This window comes from Homarus americanus, unplaced genomic scaffold (assembly GCF_018991925.1).
Source record: "Homarus americanus isolate GMGI-L3 unplaced genomic scaffold, GMGI_Hamer_2.0 scaffold51826, whole genome shotgun sequence".
NCBI classification, from domain to species: domain Eukaryota; kingdom Metazoa; phylum Arthropoda; class Malacostraca; order Decapoda; family Nephropidae; genus Homarus; species Homarus americanus.
The window spans coordinates 1,472,854-1,489,871 of record NW_024747794.1 but is presented as its reverse complement, the minus strand read 5'-3'; positions in this window follow the sequence as shown (position 1 = coordinate 1,489,871).

The following is a 17,018-nucleotide window of genomic DNA, read 5'->3' as shown; positions in this document are numbered from 1 at the left end:
GAGTAAATGAAAAATCATATTTTAGCTACTTTTATTTCCATTTTCCGAAAACTGTATGGTACGATAGTTGAAAAATAGGGGTCAAAGGAAACTTGGAAATTTATAAAATAATTGGAAATGCAGTTACTACAATAATGATAACTAATATAACCAGCTCTGTATAACACTTGTATCTCCAGCGACTGCCACACTTTTAACATATGATAAGTACACCGACAATTGTTGTGACACAACACATTCTGCTTTTCCGCTACGCTCTTTTTCGAAACTAAACAAATAAACAAAATATATGAAACGTACCACTTAACTGCGGAAATTATTCTGAAGAATATTTGTTTAGAACGTTTATTTCGAATTTGGTTGTCCGGTATTCACATGTGTAGATCGTTGTATTTGTTTTTCCCAAATAGCATTATTTGTGAAATTCTGTACCCGGGCTGTTTTTAACGATGGTCTAGATCTGCTCAAACTAATTGTTGCTTGGAAATGTTGTCCGTGAGACATTGCTAACAGGAAGTGGAAGAGGAGGGAGAATTTTATCTTATACTTTGACGTCTAAATTTAGTAGAAAAGTTAAATATTAAAAACATGGGTGCCACTACAGGTAGTATCAGTGTCGAGAACTACATATAATGAGATTTTGAGCTAAGCCAAAACACACATTTTCTTTTGTTAAAAATTAGCATCTAATTTAAAATTTGCTCCTAATATTAGTACAGACGGTTGAAACAGAAACCCGGTTGAAGGTGGCAGTTGTGGCCCGATGAAATCTGTCATCTCTGTTTTCTACCACGGATGTGTGTCCTTTTTTCTAACTGGTGCAGTTACTAAGCACTTCACGATTAAGTTAATTAGATTGAAGGCGGTGGGAGGTGCGGGGAGGGGAGGATTTGTGAGACACATATGTTTCTCGCTCTGATCACCCTGCTGGAGGAGGAGTGAAGGTCACGCCGGACACTATTTGGTCCTGAAGGGGCTTGCTTTTGATTACAATGGTATTTTCTATCATTTAATTTACAATGAAGAAACAAAACAAAAACGACAAGTATTGACGCTGCAGACAGTGTGCCTCTTACCTAGAAAAGCGCCTGGGTTTAAGATCAGCCTAAAAATGCAGAAGGGGTTAATGAACAAAGGACGACACTGATGCACTACGGGTTTTATCGCGTAGTGGACAAAGTGTAGAGAGATTACATTGACGTTACAAAGATTGCAATGTTTTTCTTGACATCTTTATTTTGGATGGTTTGGCTCAACACATTTTAGTAGATTAGGCAAGTATCCCTCAACCACAATAACAATCTGATTACACCAGAGCAGTCATAGCAAGTATCAAGAGATAGGTCTCCGGAGAAGGTGAATTTATTTGGATATGTAGGTACTGTATGTGTACCATGAATCCTGGGCCTGGTGAAGCTAAAGCTATACATTAATAGCACTAGTATTAAGGTTTTCACTAGCCAAACACTAAACACTAGGAATGATATTTTAAGTAAAATTTCTAAGCCATTTCGTCTTTCACGTGTTTGTAGCACCTATGGTGAATCAGTCAGCTGCGTGATAACATCATGAGCTGTGGGGGGGGGGGGGTAATATAACGTACGAACTTTTTAAGTCACTGTCACCCTGCTCAGTGTGTGACAACTACGGGAAGTGCATATAAACTGGACATTTCGGCCACACCTCGTAATGAGAGTGATAATGGCGGCGTGTGAGCGGAGATTTAGTTAAAAGCGGGATATTGTGTCGCTCTGTCGGCTCGATGCTGTCCACGGTGAAGGTAAACATGTAATTAGCTGATAGACAGTTCACAGTCCATTTTAGTGAGCGGCTTTGTGTTGCCACAACTGCTGGACTCTTATATTGTCTATTTGTTCAGTTACTCTGTACCATCCTGACTTCTAAAAAAATCACTCTCTTTCATTTACCTAACGTTCTATTTCTGTTTTTACTGTGCATTAACCAGATTCTAAAATACAAAATAAATATTGTTTCCTTCCATTCACATATTTGAAGAAAATTATATTGTTGCGGCTGTTAGAAGGGAATTCAGAAATCATATGTACAACCGAATTTTTGTAGGCACGAAGTTTGCGGTAAAACCCAGGCAATTTTTTAGTATTTCTAAGCCATTTGGGAGAACCAACAATAACACTGAAAACAAAGGTCTGACATTGAATTAAAGATAATATATATTGTTTGAGAATGGTGACAATGTTTAAATTCTTATAGCTAACTTAATTATTAATTATATTTCAAATTTTTGTCGTTTAGAATATTTTTCATAAAATGTGTTTATACAATTTTCACATAGTATAATAAATTATGACGCCCAGTGGTGTATAAAGATTGTATTTATTACACATGTCATTTTGTAGGATCAATAAACCAAACAATCAATCAATCAGAGTACCGTCCTTATCTGAGGGTTGGAGACCACAGTCCTCCACTCTAAACGTTCTCGGGCTGTTTTTACCAAGCCTTTAAGGTTTTGTATCTCTGGGACCCATTTTTTTTATTTAATTTATCCATCCCAGTTTCTGCCTTCTCCTGGCCCTCTTACCATCTACTTTGCATATTAATATTTCTGACAGTATAGTAAATAGTACTACACCATAATCTTCACAGTCATCTAGAAATCACTTTAAGAGATGTACTGTACACTCCCTTCAAAATTGTAACAAATCCAAATTAAACACTGCAGCGCTATCTATGAACAGACAGCGGTTTGAAGACTCGTTCCTGGAGCCCGGAGTCTTACGTGTACAGGGACTTAGTTTGCACCCAGGTGGATGCAGTCGAATATGAGCTGGCGTGAGGTTTACATCAGTAGTTCTTGTTGAGCTCCATCTCATCATCCTGGTTCTCATAGAGCTCTATGACGCACCATGAGCTCGTACAGGAATTTATGCCAAATCACTGGCGTTTAAAGGGCTCTGTGGCAACACAACATGTTCTTACAGAGCTCTATGCCACACCTCGGTTCCTTCTTTCTTTATATCTAAGTTCTCGAGCAAGGGAAAACAGTCGTCTAGCGAAATGAAACACATTTTATGAACCGTTCCTTTCACACACACACACACACACACTCAAAAGTTCACCATCATGAAAAACAAACCATTCTCCATGTAGAATCTTTTTTTTTTATATTTTCTCTTGCTTAATTTTAGTAATGTTATTGGTTTCTGTTAATTATAACCTATATCAATATACTAATATAATTTTGCATACATAATATAATACAAACTTTCTTACTGTCAACTATAGCACACACACTAGTCCAACATGTTACAGCATTCACTTAGGTCTGTAATGACTCAGGTGTTGACGGCCAGTGGAGCAGCCGAACAATAACCTGAGCTGTCCTCACTCCCACAACTTGACAACATTATTCTCTAGGGTGTAAGAAACAGACAATATTTATTAATTACATAGTGATTCTTGTGATGTGTATTTAAACCATACAGTAACATACAGTACTGCATCTCACGGGTTATGTATGGATATTCCACCAACAATAACATATACTGTACATATACACCTTTTATTCTTCCTCACTTGTCCATCATATACATTCTCAGCCACCGATTCCATCATTGAGAAGTAAAAATACTCATTTACTAATAACACGATCAAAGGCGGTAAGAAAACAAGGTATATTTATGGAGTGAATAATGAGGAACCAATATGAAATAAGCGTAATAAAATATGCCGGACTTACAACTAACAGTTATTAATCCACTTATTTACATGAAGTAACTAAGCATGGGGAGGAGTCTATCTATTCAGCATCCGATATACGATTTTCTTAGTGTTAAACAATGATTGCATTTATGTTAGGTTTATAAAACAAAAAATGTCCAAGATTTCCATAAGTGACATTGTTCCATCATCTCGCCACCCCACATGTTCTCTCACCTATACACACCCAACCACGACTTTTATAAGACCTTCCGCTGTCCTAAAATAACAGTTTTGGAAGTAGGGACGAGTGATCCCGAGAGAGAATCACACTTTGAGCATCATTAATAGCAGTTTCTCTCCAGGTCGTCAACTGTAACGCTTTTCACCAATCATTACGAGTTTTCTATTGTAAATAACTTCTCCTGAATTCCAATCACCTCTAAAAATATGTGTGTCCATCAGTTAACTGCGTATGGTTTTGATCAGAGAGGAAATAGCCTCTTCACTCTGTTAAGATCATATTTATCCAATGTTAAATAGAGAATTTCATAAAAAAGTAAAAAATCTCTTAAGATTAAATTGAAAAGTCTTATTGCAGGTCTAAATTTGTATGATTGGTTAAGTTATATGCCAATGATTAACTCATCAGTTGCTCGTGGTCACTGGAGTGCGGCTGGTATGTAGCACCTTGGGCGGCTGTACCGTGTGTGTATTTAAGCTTAAAGGGGTACTCACAACACATCACACTGACTCACGCCGAACAAGTGAATCACACGTCGTGAAGCCAAGGAGAAGCCTGAAACTATTTTTAGACGTAACAGAGATCCTGTGTATGTGTGTTGTTGCATGCTCGCCTCGCAAGCGAGCGAACCCGGGTTCGATACCCGGGCAGGATGAAACTATGAGCAAGTTTCTTTACGACATTTGCCTCTGTCTACCCAGCAGTAATTGGGGACCTGGATGTTAATCGATTTGCTGATCGTGTTCCGGGGTAATGGTTAGCCATTGCGGTTGACGAGTTGTCCGGTCTTCTTGGACTATTCCTTGTAACTGGGTGATGCAACTCGTTAACTTAAGGTGTGGTATTGTGTTGGCGACAGCTTCTACACCTTAAACAAATTCACGCCTAGGTGGCCCTTGGGCCAGACATCCTCGTTACACCAGGGGCAACCATTATTATGTGTGTGTGTATCGTAAAGGTTGGTGTGGCAGCGGGCTATTAAAAAAAATACCTTCAATTCCCAAAAATAAAGGAGTATAGTGAAATTTTCAGAAGGGAAGACAATTATCAAACAGGACATCTGCATTGCAGATGGCAACAGTGTTGACACTCTTACTGGGTAAAAGACAAGACAGTATAATATGAAAACACCAGGCAGCAGACAGCTGCACATCATACACAGATTGTAGCCGTGATCGGGAAGACTATATGACGTCACTGAAGTATGACATAAGGCTCTAATGTGTACCTTTAAAAAACTTTTAGTCAGGATATACGAGAAAAAACACTGCACAGTCCAATACAGATGAAATACGTTTAAGAGCAGACCAGCTCAAAGACAATAATTATCTAAAGAAAGAAAAACAAATGAACAAGGAAATTAAAATATTTATATTTATTTATAAAACAAAGACCGATTTAAACATTGATTCTTTGGAAATAAAATATTCGTATTATTAATGTTTACAAGATGCGATGTATCTGTGGTTCACTTTATTAGTAAGACGAACTTGTCTGTATATATGGCGATTGTTATATCTAATGTAAATTAAATCAACTGTGTACTACCGTAGGATATATTCCAATGGCTGTGATGCTTTGTGTTTTAATGCAATATTTTGTCTCGACGATTTTGCAGGTCAACAATACCCCAAAAATTATTAACTGAGCATATTCGAATTCTCAAAGATTTATAAGTTTATTTATTTTTTCTCAAACTCAGAAAACGCTTCAAATTATGGGGGTCTTAGTGCAATTTAGACGCCATATAAGAACACTAATTAAATGTGTTGTCAAACTACAAGTTACCGGACAGAGCTCCGAGAATCAGAAACGAGAGCTTGGCAGGCTACACAGGGCAGCGCCGTCAGAAGCGACATTCAGCATCACCAGTACAGATTGAAAAACTACCTTTTCATATTCAAATTATGAAGGACATCACCAATTAATTATTGGTAAAATAACATTTATTTTTGTTTAATGTTTTGTGTTTGTGTTTACTGAAGCTCATAATTATGCATGGGAGGAAATTTACGGATGTCTGTTGGTAAAAGCTTCATCTCGCCCCAGATGACTCGGGCATTTTTTCCTTTATATTAAAAACCCCCAGATATAATTAAGCATAATGTTATAATCAATTACATAAAAAAGTGTCAAAATTATACATTGAAGAAACATCTTGATATACAACTGTTGTAAAAAGGCTACAGTTGGTCCGTTAGTGATGGTCAACCTAGAGTAGTGATGGTCAACCTAGAGTAGTGATGGTCAACCTAGAGTAGTGACGGTCAACCTAGAGTAGTGATGGTCAACCTAGAGTAGTGATGGTCAACCTAAAGTAATGATAGTGTGGAGGATGAGGAGGGACGGTGTGGAAGGTGTCGCAGTACCGTACAAACTTACTGAACGCCGCTTCAACTTGTGGGGTTTTATGTAGTGTACCTAGTGACGTTATGATCCTGGTATGTATCCGTGTGTGTAATCTGATAACGGTGAAGGTTATCTGTTGATATATTATCTAGGGAGTCGTCCTCACTCAGGTAACAAGTATAACTAGAACATCTCTCTCAGCTGCTGTGTTAACTAGAACATCTCTCTCAGCTGCTGTGTTAACTAAAACGTTTCTCTCAGCTGCCGTGTTAACTAAAACGTTTCTCTCAGCTGCTGTGTTAACTAGAACGTTTTTCTCAACTGCTGTGTAAACTAGAACGTTTCTCTCAGCTGCTGTGTTAACTAGAACGTTTCTCTCAGCTACTGTGTTAACTAGAACGTTTCTCTCAGAGGAATACAATTCATTATCCTTGTCATTCCCATTTGAAACATCTTATGTATTATGGACGATGCTCTAGGAGTCCAGGGTAAATTTTTTTTTTCAGGATTGAAATCATTTTGCTAAGATAAAATCATTCAGATCAACAAATGCAAAATGCAAGCGAAATAAGCAGTGCTGTAAAGTATGAATATGTCATAGTGAAATGTTAGACACCAATAAGATATATTCAGGTCGCTCATATGTTGTACTGCATTTAATGGAGCGTTAGTAAAGTTATGTATGATTATAACGTGGAAAAGTCTATCTTCACACACCAGAAATCGTCGTCATATTAATTTAAGGGCTTCCACAATCTAACGGTCTATGTTTCATCTTTACTCAGAGAATTGTTATGGACTTCCATCCAGGATCTAGACAGGCAGACAGGCACCCAATGTGTATAAACCCGAGATATCAGAAAATAACTTCATAACGACCTTATACAGGAAATATATATATATATATACAGTATACAGTACAGTATATGTAATGGTCACCTGGACAACACATCTTGCTAAGGAGTCTAGTAACATCCCGGCGTGGGACGTACAGCACACGCCTGTTGCCTTGACAACCCGTGCCTCCAGGTATAAACACAAGCCTCAGAGGAAGGAGTGCCCCCCTCCCCTTTGGCACACACACACACACACACACACACACACACACACACACACACACTATACAACTAAAATACAAATATGAAAACTCATAAACGATTATATACCACCCTTCAACCCTTCCTCTCCCTGCACCTACTGTACACTGCACCTACACACACACACATAATATAATGTTAATGGTTGCCTCTCGTGGACAGGTATGGCCTGCCTTAGCGCCGATTAGGTGAAAATTTCTTTAAGGTATAGAAGTGTTCGCCAATGCAACTACCGCACCCTATGTTAACGAGTTGTATGACCCAGTGTCAAGGAATAATCCAAGAAGACCGGACAACTCGCCAACTACACTGGCTAGCCATTACCCCGGAACACGATCCGCAAATCTATTAACATTGTATCAAGTAGTTAATTTGGGTACATCGATTAATGGACAAATCTAAGTATGCCGTGACGACATATAAAGCTCCATATGGTGACAGTATCCTAAACTAACCTAACCTAGCCTAAATTAACTTAACTAACCTAACTTAACTTAATGAATCCCTTAAATGACATATGTCCCTCGGGTTGCTCACAACAGCAGTGCTCACTCCTCCCCTGAAGTTGTTTATAACTGCTACCCTCGATTTTGCACTCCACCAAACTCCGACCAGAGACGACACCAACATATCGGGGCACAGTACAGGTCACGAAGCAGTATAACCTCGTGACTCACTACAGTACGTCCGAGAGCACCGTGATGTTCTTCAGCTTGGAGTGCGGTGGACCTGCAATATCACCACCATTAACCAAGATAAATACAACCAACAACTGTTACACCCATTGATGTATATATTAAATAATTAATAACTAAAACAAAACCAACATTATCAATGCCATTCATAGTAAAGCGCAAGAAATTATGGAGCAAAAACCTTATTTTAAATAGTTAGTCATTGCTTTTTAATTATTTGCATGTAATTGTGTATCGCTTTATAATTTTTATGCACAGTCTGTCAGAGTTTACACAAGAGCAACGTTATGTTTGGTTAGTTTTATATAAATTTATCATCTTTTACTTCTGCTAGAGTGCTCGATCCTGTGGTCGGCCGCCAGGTTGTCAAAGAAAACTGTTGCTCCACGGGGTAGGGAACTATTACAGTTTTAAGCTTCTCTACTCTCGTCTATATTACATGTTCACCCACACAATAATTGGATGGTACGACCACAATACTAACCTGATTTAACTGTTAGTGCTAGCATATTAAACAAACCAATAACCATCATTTGTGGTAAATAGGAAATATTCCAGTTTTAATTCATAGGATGGCAGTGAATATTACTTTTACTTTCATCCTCTTCACCACTGATCGGCTCGTTAGCCGCTTGGGCGATCGGTCACGTCTCTGTTACGCATTGTTGGCAAGTACTGGGCATGCACTGGCTCCTGAATGTATCTGAACATGCTCCAGCGCTTGACAAGTCTGGTCTTGACAGAGTTCACACTCGCTGCCGTCACAACACTCTCTAGCAAATTGTTACAAGATTTCACAGCTCTCACTCCGAAAAAGTTACCCCCTCACAGTCTTCTGGGCTTCCGGCTTCTACAACCTTGAGCTGTGACCCCATATGAGGCAGGCGTTCACCAGCTCCAGGCAAGGGCACTCGACTGAGTAGTGCCCCTTGAGCTGTTTATACACCTCAATTAGGTCCCCCCCCCCTTGCCCATCTGTAGTGTAAGCTAGGCAATTACAGGCGCTCTAATCTCTCAGGGTAACTGAGGTGCCGAAGTGCAGGCACCAGTCTGGTGGCTCTCCTTGGGACATTTTAATCAGCTGACAGTCCCTGGCATATCTTGGGGAACCAGGGCGGGATGCCAGTACTCCAGGCAGGGAAGCGGCTTACGAGCCGATCTTTTGGTGAAGAGGATAAAAAAAAGGAAAAGTAATCAGAGACGTGACCGATCGCCCAAACGGCTAACGAGCCGATCAGTGGTAAGGAGGATAAAATTAAAGATAAAAGAGACCACAGTTACCCAGAGAGATTGGAGCGCCTGAAACTACCTAGTTTATACTACAGACGGACCTGAGGAGCGACCTAATCGAAGTGTATGTACATATCAGGGGGCACTACTCAGTCGAATGCACATACCTGGAGCTGGTGGACATCGGCCCCTCAAGTGGTAACAGCTCAAGGTTGAAAAAGCCACAAGTCCAAAATACCGTGAGGGCAAAATTTTTCGAAGTGAGAATTGTGAACTCTTAGAACAATCTGCCAGAGAGCGTTGTGACGGCACCGAGTGTGAGTTCATTCAAGACTTGACTAACACTGGTGCAGGTTTCGATATATTCAGGAGCCAGTGCATGCCCAGTATCTGCCAACAAACAGTGCGTATCAGAGACGTGACCAACCGCCCAAGCGGCTAACGATCCGATCAGTGGTGAAGAGGATAAAAGTAAATGTAAGACCTGGGTGATGTCATGATATAATTTAACATGTTCTGGCAGCACTCTCAGGCAGCAGTTCCGAGCGACAGAGCATGAACAAAACCACCTTAGTCACTTGACAACCAATTGGTTGCATCTCAAAGTTCTTTGAATCCACAGTATACCAGAATAACATTGATGTTGTTTGGCTTCTCACAACTGGGACAGGATATAGTTAATATGAGGTATATTTTACAAAATATTGCCAATATTCTAAAGTTAACTGATACATGAGTTTTGAAATACGCTACTGTACATTTTGGTAAAATTTTTTGTAAGGCATTAGACTTACCTTTTTGGTGGTTTTGGGCCAAAAATTAGATTTTGCTGACAATCACAGTATGGGTACTCCTGAGCTTGCTGATTATGAGTATATGGTCCACGATTCGATTGCAGAGTAATTAGTGGCCAAAATGGTTCTTGAAAGATTTTACTGACATTTTTCAATGCTAATTACTCATCAACTATGGGTTTCCTAAGTGTGTTTTAGGGTTTGTGTGCTATTCTGAAAGTACTTAATTAGTTAAACCCCTTTAAATTATTTGTCTTCTACTGTTTATTGTTCTGTTATATAATTACCAGAGGCATTATATAAGAGACGTTTTTACCAGTATTGTCGTCTTTAATAACACACTCACACGACCCTATATCTAAAAAGAGTGTTGTTAGGTGATCCCACTTCTTCCCGTAAGTACGCTAATTTAACAAGAACTCGTGTATATGAATATTAAAAAAATGTATATTAAACAATATTTGTCCTTTTTGTTGTTATAATGTCATTACTACAGAGAGTTCTATCGCTCAAAAATTTAAAAATGTTGTTAGAATAAAGTAATTACTAACTTTGTTACGCGCTTAAAGATCTTCGTTGTGAAGCGCAGTAATAACATTATCACAACACCGACAACAACATTATTCTAACAACATTTTAAAAATTATGAGATAGAATTCTGTAAGTGTGTTTTACGGGCTAGAATATTGTTCACTTATATATTTCTCCAACAATATCAATACAGAAGAAGATTATGAATTATATGCAGTTCACTCATCCAATCTGTGTGTGTGTGTGTGCGTGTGTGTGTGTGTGTGTGTGTGTGTGCCAAAGAATTATCATAGGTACTCTTTTATTGTAAGAACTTTCATTAGAACTCCTCATCTACTGAATCTATTTTTATTTAGACAGTTGTGACAGTGAAGGCAGCGGCAGACAGTGGACACTTCTGCTAGTTTAGGAAACTTTCTGTGTTTTCACCCATTCACTGTTACCGACTGTAGTAATTGACGAACTCAACTGACAGATCCAATAAACGATCAATTGTCCACTACAATTTTATTTCCTTTCCACTCCGAACGACTACGTATGTTGTTATTCAGGTCTTTTTTGTGACCTTTGCAAGAGCTATACCAGGACCTGCGGGCTCACCCATCCTCCGCCAACCGAGCTGTGCTATCACCTGCCCACACATTCTGTTTCGAGAAGTCATTTCTAGAAACGGTCTATTTATCTATCTACTCATTCATCCGTCCGTCCATCTATCTACATTATAATCACTCCTGTATCATGCTTCTTTTTTTAGTCAAACTTAACGCAGTATATTATTCTCTGCGTTTTTTGTGTCTCTAAAGATCTAAACACACTATCATTGTTACCGTTATTTGTAATGCTAATACTGTTACTAATACTTTGTAACCACAAACACTGCTGTTGTCACGGCTATTGTTACTAATCCTACTGCTACTGTTGTAACTACTAATAAGTAATAACTTTAACCACTACTATCTTCTAATATCACTGCTACTACTATCATCATTATTTCTACTGCTGTTCTTGATAATGTCATTTCTTCAAGTACTGCTACTCCTATTTCTTCCAGTAAACTACTATCTCCACTACTACTTCCACTTTTACTACTTTTAAAATGGGGCAGATAACTCATGAATTGTATGTTTTGTAATAAAATTATTCATTCAACTTGGCATATAACGCACATAACAACAACATGCCAAGGTAACCATTTTAAAGTAGGAAGGCATCTCAAACTCCTCCCTACACAATCACTTGTGTAGCCGAATGTTTGGGTGTAACCGTCGTCTGCTTGCCCTAGATCTAAGATTACTCAATTAACACTTCCTAATCATACTGGGGGCTATTTACATAGGTATACCAAACATCAGCTCGACCTTAAAAACCGAGGGCATGGGGAGACTGGTGTCAACACCCCCAAATTCTGTTGTACATGAGGATCTCCATGCCAAATTTCAGCCCTCTATCTTCAAAAATGTTGCTGTGTATAGCAAACCGACAAACAAGTATCAATCAATCAAACAAACAAACAAACAAGGAAATAAACAAGGAAACAAACAAACAAACAAACAGCATGGGTAGTATACAGCATAAATAACACTAAGGGAGCAGGAACAAGGCAGCAGCTTGAGGAGTGCTGCATAAGTAACAGCCAGGGAACAGGAACAAGACAGCGGTGTGGATGCCCTGACTGTCAGCGTAACAAGAAGTGATGACAGTCAGCGGAGGTTTAATAAAAGAGCAATGTTGTTTGTTATTATGTGTCGTGGGGAGGTAACGTATGCTGGCTTAGTGGACCACCACCAGGAGGGGGAGGGGGTAACGTATGCTGGCTTAGTGGACCACCACCAGGAGGGGGAGGGAGGGGCAAGGAGGAGGGGAGGGAGGGTAACGTATGCTGGCTTAGTGGACCACCACCAGGAGGGGGAGGGGGGGGTAACGTGCTGGCTTAGTGGACCACCACCAGGAGGGGGGGGGGTAACGTATGCTGGCTTAGTGGACCACCACCAGTGGACCACCACCAGGAGGGGAGGGGGGTAGCTGGCTTAGTGGACCACCACCAGGAGGGGGAGGGGGGGTAACGTATGCTGGCTTAGTGGACCACCACCAGGAGGGGGAGGGGTAACGTATGCTGGCTTAGACCACCACCAGGAGGGGGAGGGGGGGTAACGTAGCTGGACCACCACCAGGAGGGGGAGGAGGGTAACGTATGCTGGTAGGGGACCACCACCAGGGAGGGGAGGGGTAACGTATGCTGGCTTAGTGGACCACCACCAGGAGGGGAGGGGGACGTATGCTGGCTTAGTGGACCACCACCAGGGGGAGGGGGGTAACGTATGCTGGCTTAGTGGACCACCACCAGGAGGGGGGGAGGGGGCAACGTATGCTGGCTTAGTGGACCACCACCAGGAGGGGGGAGGGGGTAACGTATGCTGGCTTAGTGGACCACCACCAGGAGGGGGAGGGGGTAACGTATGCTGGCTTAGTGGACCACCACCAGGAGGGGGGGGGTAACGTATGCTGGCTTAGTGGACCACCACCAGGAGGGGGAGGGGGGTAACGTATGCTGGCTTAGTGGACCACCACCAGGAGGGGGGAGGGGGGTAACGAATGCTGGCTTAGTGGACCACCACCAGGAGGGGGGGTGAAGTTTAGGCATGGAATGGAAATGGATGAATCGGAGAGAAAGGAAAAGCCGAAGGGGTGTATATACAGTGTATATATTCGCCTTGTCAAGTATTTCTCCTTAGTCTGTACTCACCCCTGAAGATGTGAATTACACGAAAGCGCTTCGGAACTTCGTGTTTTCTTGTTTCCTTGTGGTTATCAGCATATATATATATATATATATATATATATATATATATATATATATATATATATATATATATATATATATATATATATATATATATATATATATATATATATATATATATATATATAGTATATCCTCTTTATCAAGAATTTACCGCTCGTCAAATAAGAGGTGAGTGCAGAAGTAAAGAAACAGACTCCTGTCACTTTTGGTCACAACAACTATAATGACTCATAATATTATATCCACCAGCTTCTCAAAAAGCCTCAGATTAACTCACATTGAGGAGGAATCATACACTGCATGATTTCTTAATATAATGAAATTAGGGAATGTATTTACAAAGACAAACAAAAGAACAAAATAAATACAAAAAAACACAGCATAAATTAACCTAAGCCCTGTTTGTTTTCAGCAATTTTTAGTTTATTACCTTAAAGACTCAGAGCAGTTTAATAGTATTTTGACATTTACTAGAATTTATTTTCTTTGCATTTGTGATATCTCGCGAGTTACAGTTTGATGTGCAAATATTGAGAAACGTGATTTGCGTTGTCAATTTGATGTGATAATTAAGTTTAGTTATTCCTAGCTCGGATGGGGAATGAAAATTTACAAAATATTTTGTCAACATCTCACAAATTTTCATATAAGTGACCAGGGGGAGTATTGTAACAATGGCATAAGTGAGTATTTCCCGCCAAGCGTGAGCCCATCGCAGTGACCTGTGAATGTGAATGCCTTAGACCTGAACCAATAAGAGAACCTGTGAGGCGGTTTGAAAAAAGTCAGTCTTGTTTTCGAGAGAATGAAGTGTGCGTGTGTGTGTGTCATCTTCCCCATGGTGGGATATACACGTGTTAGTGTCTTAAAGGTTTTATCCGTTTCACGAAATGTATTGTGATTCATGTGACCCCTGTTTAGCTAGCTAGGACGATAGGTTTATTGTTTTGAAGTGTAGTTCTCAATCTCGGTAGAAGGTGTTCAATAAACAAAGGAACCGTTAAGAAGTGTTATAAATGCCCCCCCCCCCCACCTCCCCACCCCCTTTGGTGTTGAATCAAACTTTGTCATGCATGTCTTTGGTGTTATGATACAGTGAGCCATTAGAAATAACAACCTATCACATCTTACTTATATTCCTAGCTATTCCCTCCTTTCATCAGTCTCCCCTCTCTACCTCCCCTGAGTGTGGGGAAAGGTTGACCATAGGGGAGTTGGCGGGGGCTACCTATAGCCTCCCTCATCCCCCCACTTTCCTTAGCCTCCCTCTCTCTTCTCCCTCCCCTCTTAGCCTCTCCACCTCTCACGAGAAATACAGAGAATGAAACAAAGAAGGAAAGATTAAGAATAAGGAAGGAGAATTAGAGAATAAGGAAAGAGTAAAGGTAAGTAAAGAAATAACGTAAAAAAAAAGCATATTATTGTTACACCAGGACAAGATGGCGGAGGAAGGGCAATAACCAGGACAAGATGGCAGGTAGTGAGAGATAGTAAATTAAGACAATATGACAGGAGATGGACGATAGCCAAGACAATATAGCAGGTAGTGAAGGGCGTGGCTGGGAAAAAAGGACAATAAAAAGGACACTATGGCACTGGGGGGGCGGTGAGTGGGATAGTGGTGAGTGGGAAAGTGGTGGGTGGCTGGTGCGTTGTATGAGGGGGTGAGGGGGGGGGGTGAGAGGAGGGTGAGGGTGAGGAGGGGGTGAGGGTGATGGGAGGTGAGGGGTGAGAGGAGGGTGGTGAGGAGGAGAGGAGGGGGTGAGAGGAGGGGGGGTGAGAGGAGGGGGTCCTGGATGACCAACCTATGATTAAGTCTGTAAATCTTGGTGTTGTTATGAGCTGCCACCCACCCACTCTCTCTCTCATCCCCTTCTCTCCATTCTCATCCCTCTCTATCCTCTCACTCTTCTTCTCTCTCACTCACTCACTCTCCTTTCCTTCCCGCGCTCTTCCTCCCTTCAATCTTCCCCCCTTTCCCCTCACTTCTCTTCCTCCCTCTCTCACTGTCGTTTCCAATCCTCTCCTCTCTCTCTCTTCATTGTTTACCTTTCTCTCTCTACATCCTTCTCTTACCATCTACTTCTCTTTATTCTTTCTCTTTTCTCCCTCCCACTCCCCACTCTCTTCTTTTCTCCCCTCCCTCTTCGTTTTTTCCATTCTCCCAACTTCCCTTTCCTCCTGTAGGCTCACACTCCCCAATACATCTTCTTTCCCTTCCCGCGCTGTCTTTCTCACCTCCTCTCTCACTCTGTCATTCATTACTAATGCTCTCTCGTACATTCCGTTCCAATTATTATTCTTCTCCACCTTTCCTCCGTTTCTAACTCTCCCCCTCCCTTGCCACTTCCCCTCTCAATTATTCCTTTCACCACTCTTAGTCTTTCTCTTCCACCTATCCCCCCTCTCTCTCTCGCTACCTCTCATCCTACACTCCCCCTTCCCTCTCTCTACCTTGTTAATTCTTCTCATTCCTCATTCACTCACTCCTATCCATCACATTCTCCCTCCTATACCCTCACTGTCATCTTCCATCTCTCCCTCACTCTTCTTCCCTCTTCCTAACTTACTCTTCCCTCCCCTTACTTTCTCCCTGCTACTCCTCTTTCTCTCTCTCCTGTTCTTCCTTCTCTTCCTTGCCTCTACACCTCACTCCCTCCTTCTCTTTCTCTCCTTCACTGCCTCTTCACCTTCCTCACTACCTCCTTCCGTCCCTCTACACCTCACTCCCTCCTTCTCTTTCTCTCCTTCACTGCCTCTACACCTTCCTCACTACCTCCTTCCGTCCCTCTACACCTCCCTCCCTCCTTTATATGAGAGATAAACACCCAGCCTCCCGCCCCCATCCTGTAAGCACCCCACCTGACACATATTTCTTCCCTCCTAAAGTGGATCTGCCACACCTTCTGTACTTCTTTTTTTATTATTATTCTGTGTCTATTTTTCTATTATTATCCTATTCTTTATCATTATCCGTTCGTAACTATCTGTTCGGTTGTATATTTTCTTCTCTCTCTTTGCCTATTTTTTCTATTCGTTATTGTTTTTTAAAAGGAGCTTTTCTTTTTATTCATTACTACCTCCTCTATCAGACGATCAATGAAAGTTGATTCCTTTTCTACTTCTTTTTGTAGATCTATATTTAGAACTCAGACAATTGATCAAGATCATCTTTATAAAGAATCAAAGATAAAGGCTTGGGATTTAATTACAATTGTAGAAGGTTAAGAAGCCAAGATGGATAAATTAGAGAAGTAACAAAATAAACTCATAACGTCCCTAAAAAAGGTGCAATTGTCTCGATTATCCAAGTAGGCTGAGAGCCTTTGGATTGACAAGTCTTCAGACAAGACACATTAGGGCGGATCTCATAGATACATTCAAAATCTCGAAAGGGATGGAAGGCATAAACCCGGAAACATTTATCGAGATATCACCAACACAATGTAAAGCTTATCAAGGAGGTGGTAGACCTATGAAGCGAGAACAGCACTGGGGTTCAAAATAGTCTTAGACAAAGTTATCAAAAACAACAGGGGATCCTAAGTAGGCCACTGGGCCTTTCACTGGGCGTAGTCACCTCTAGTTGGAGCG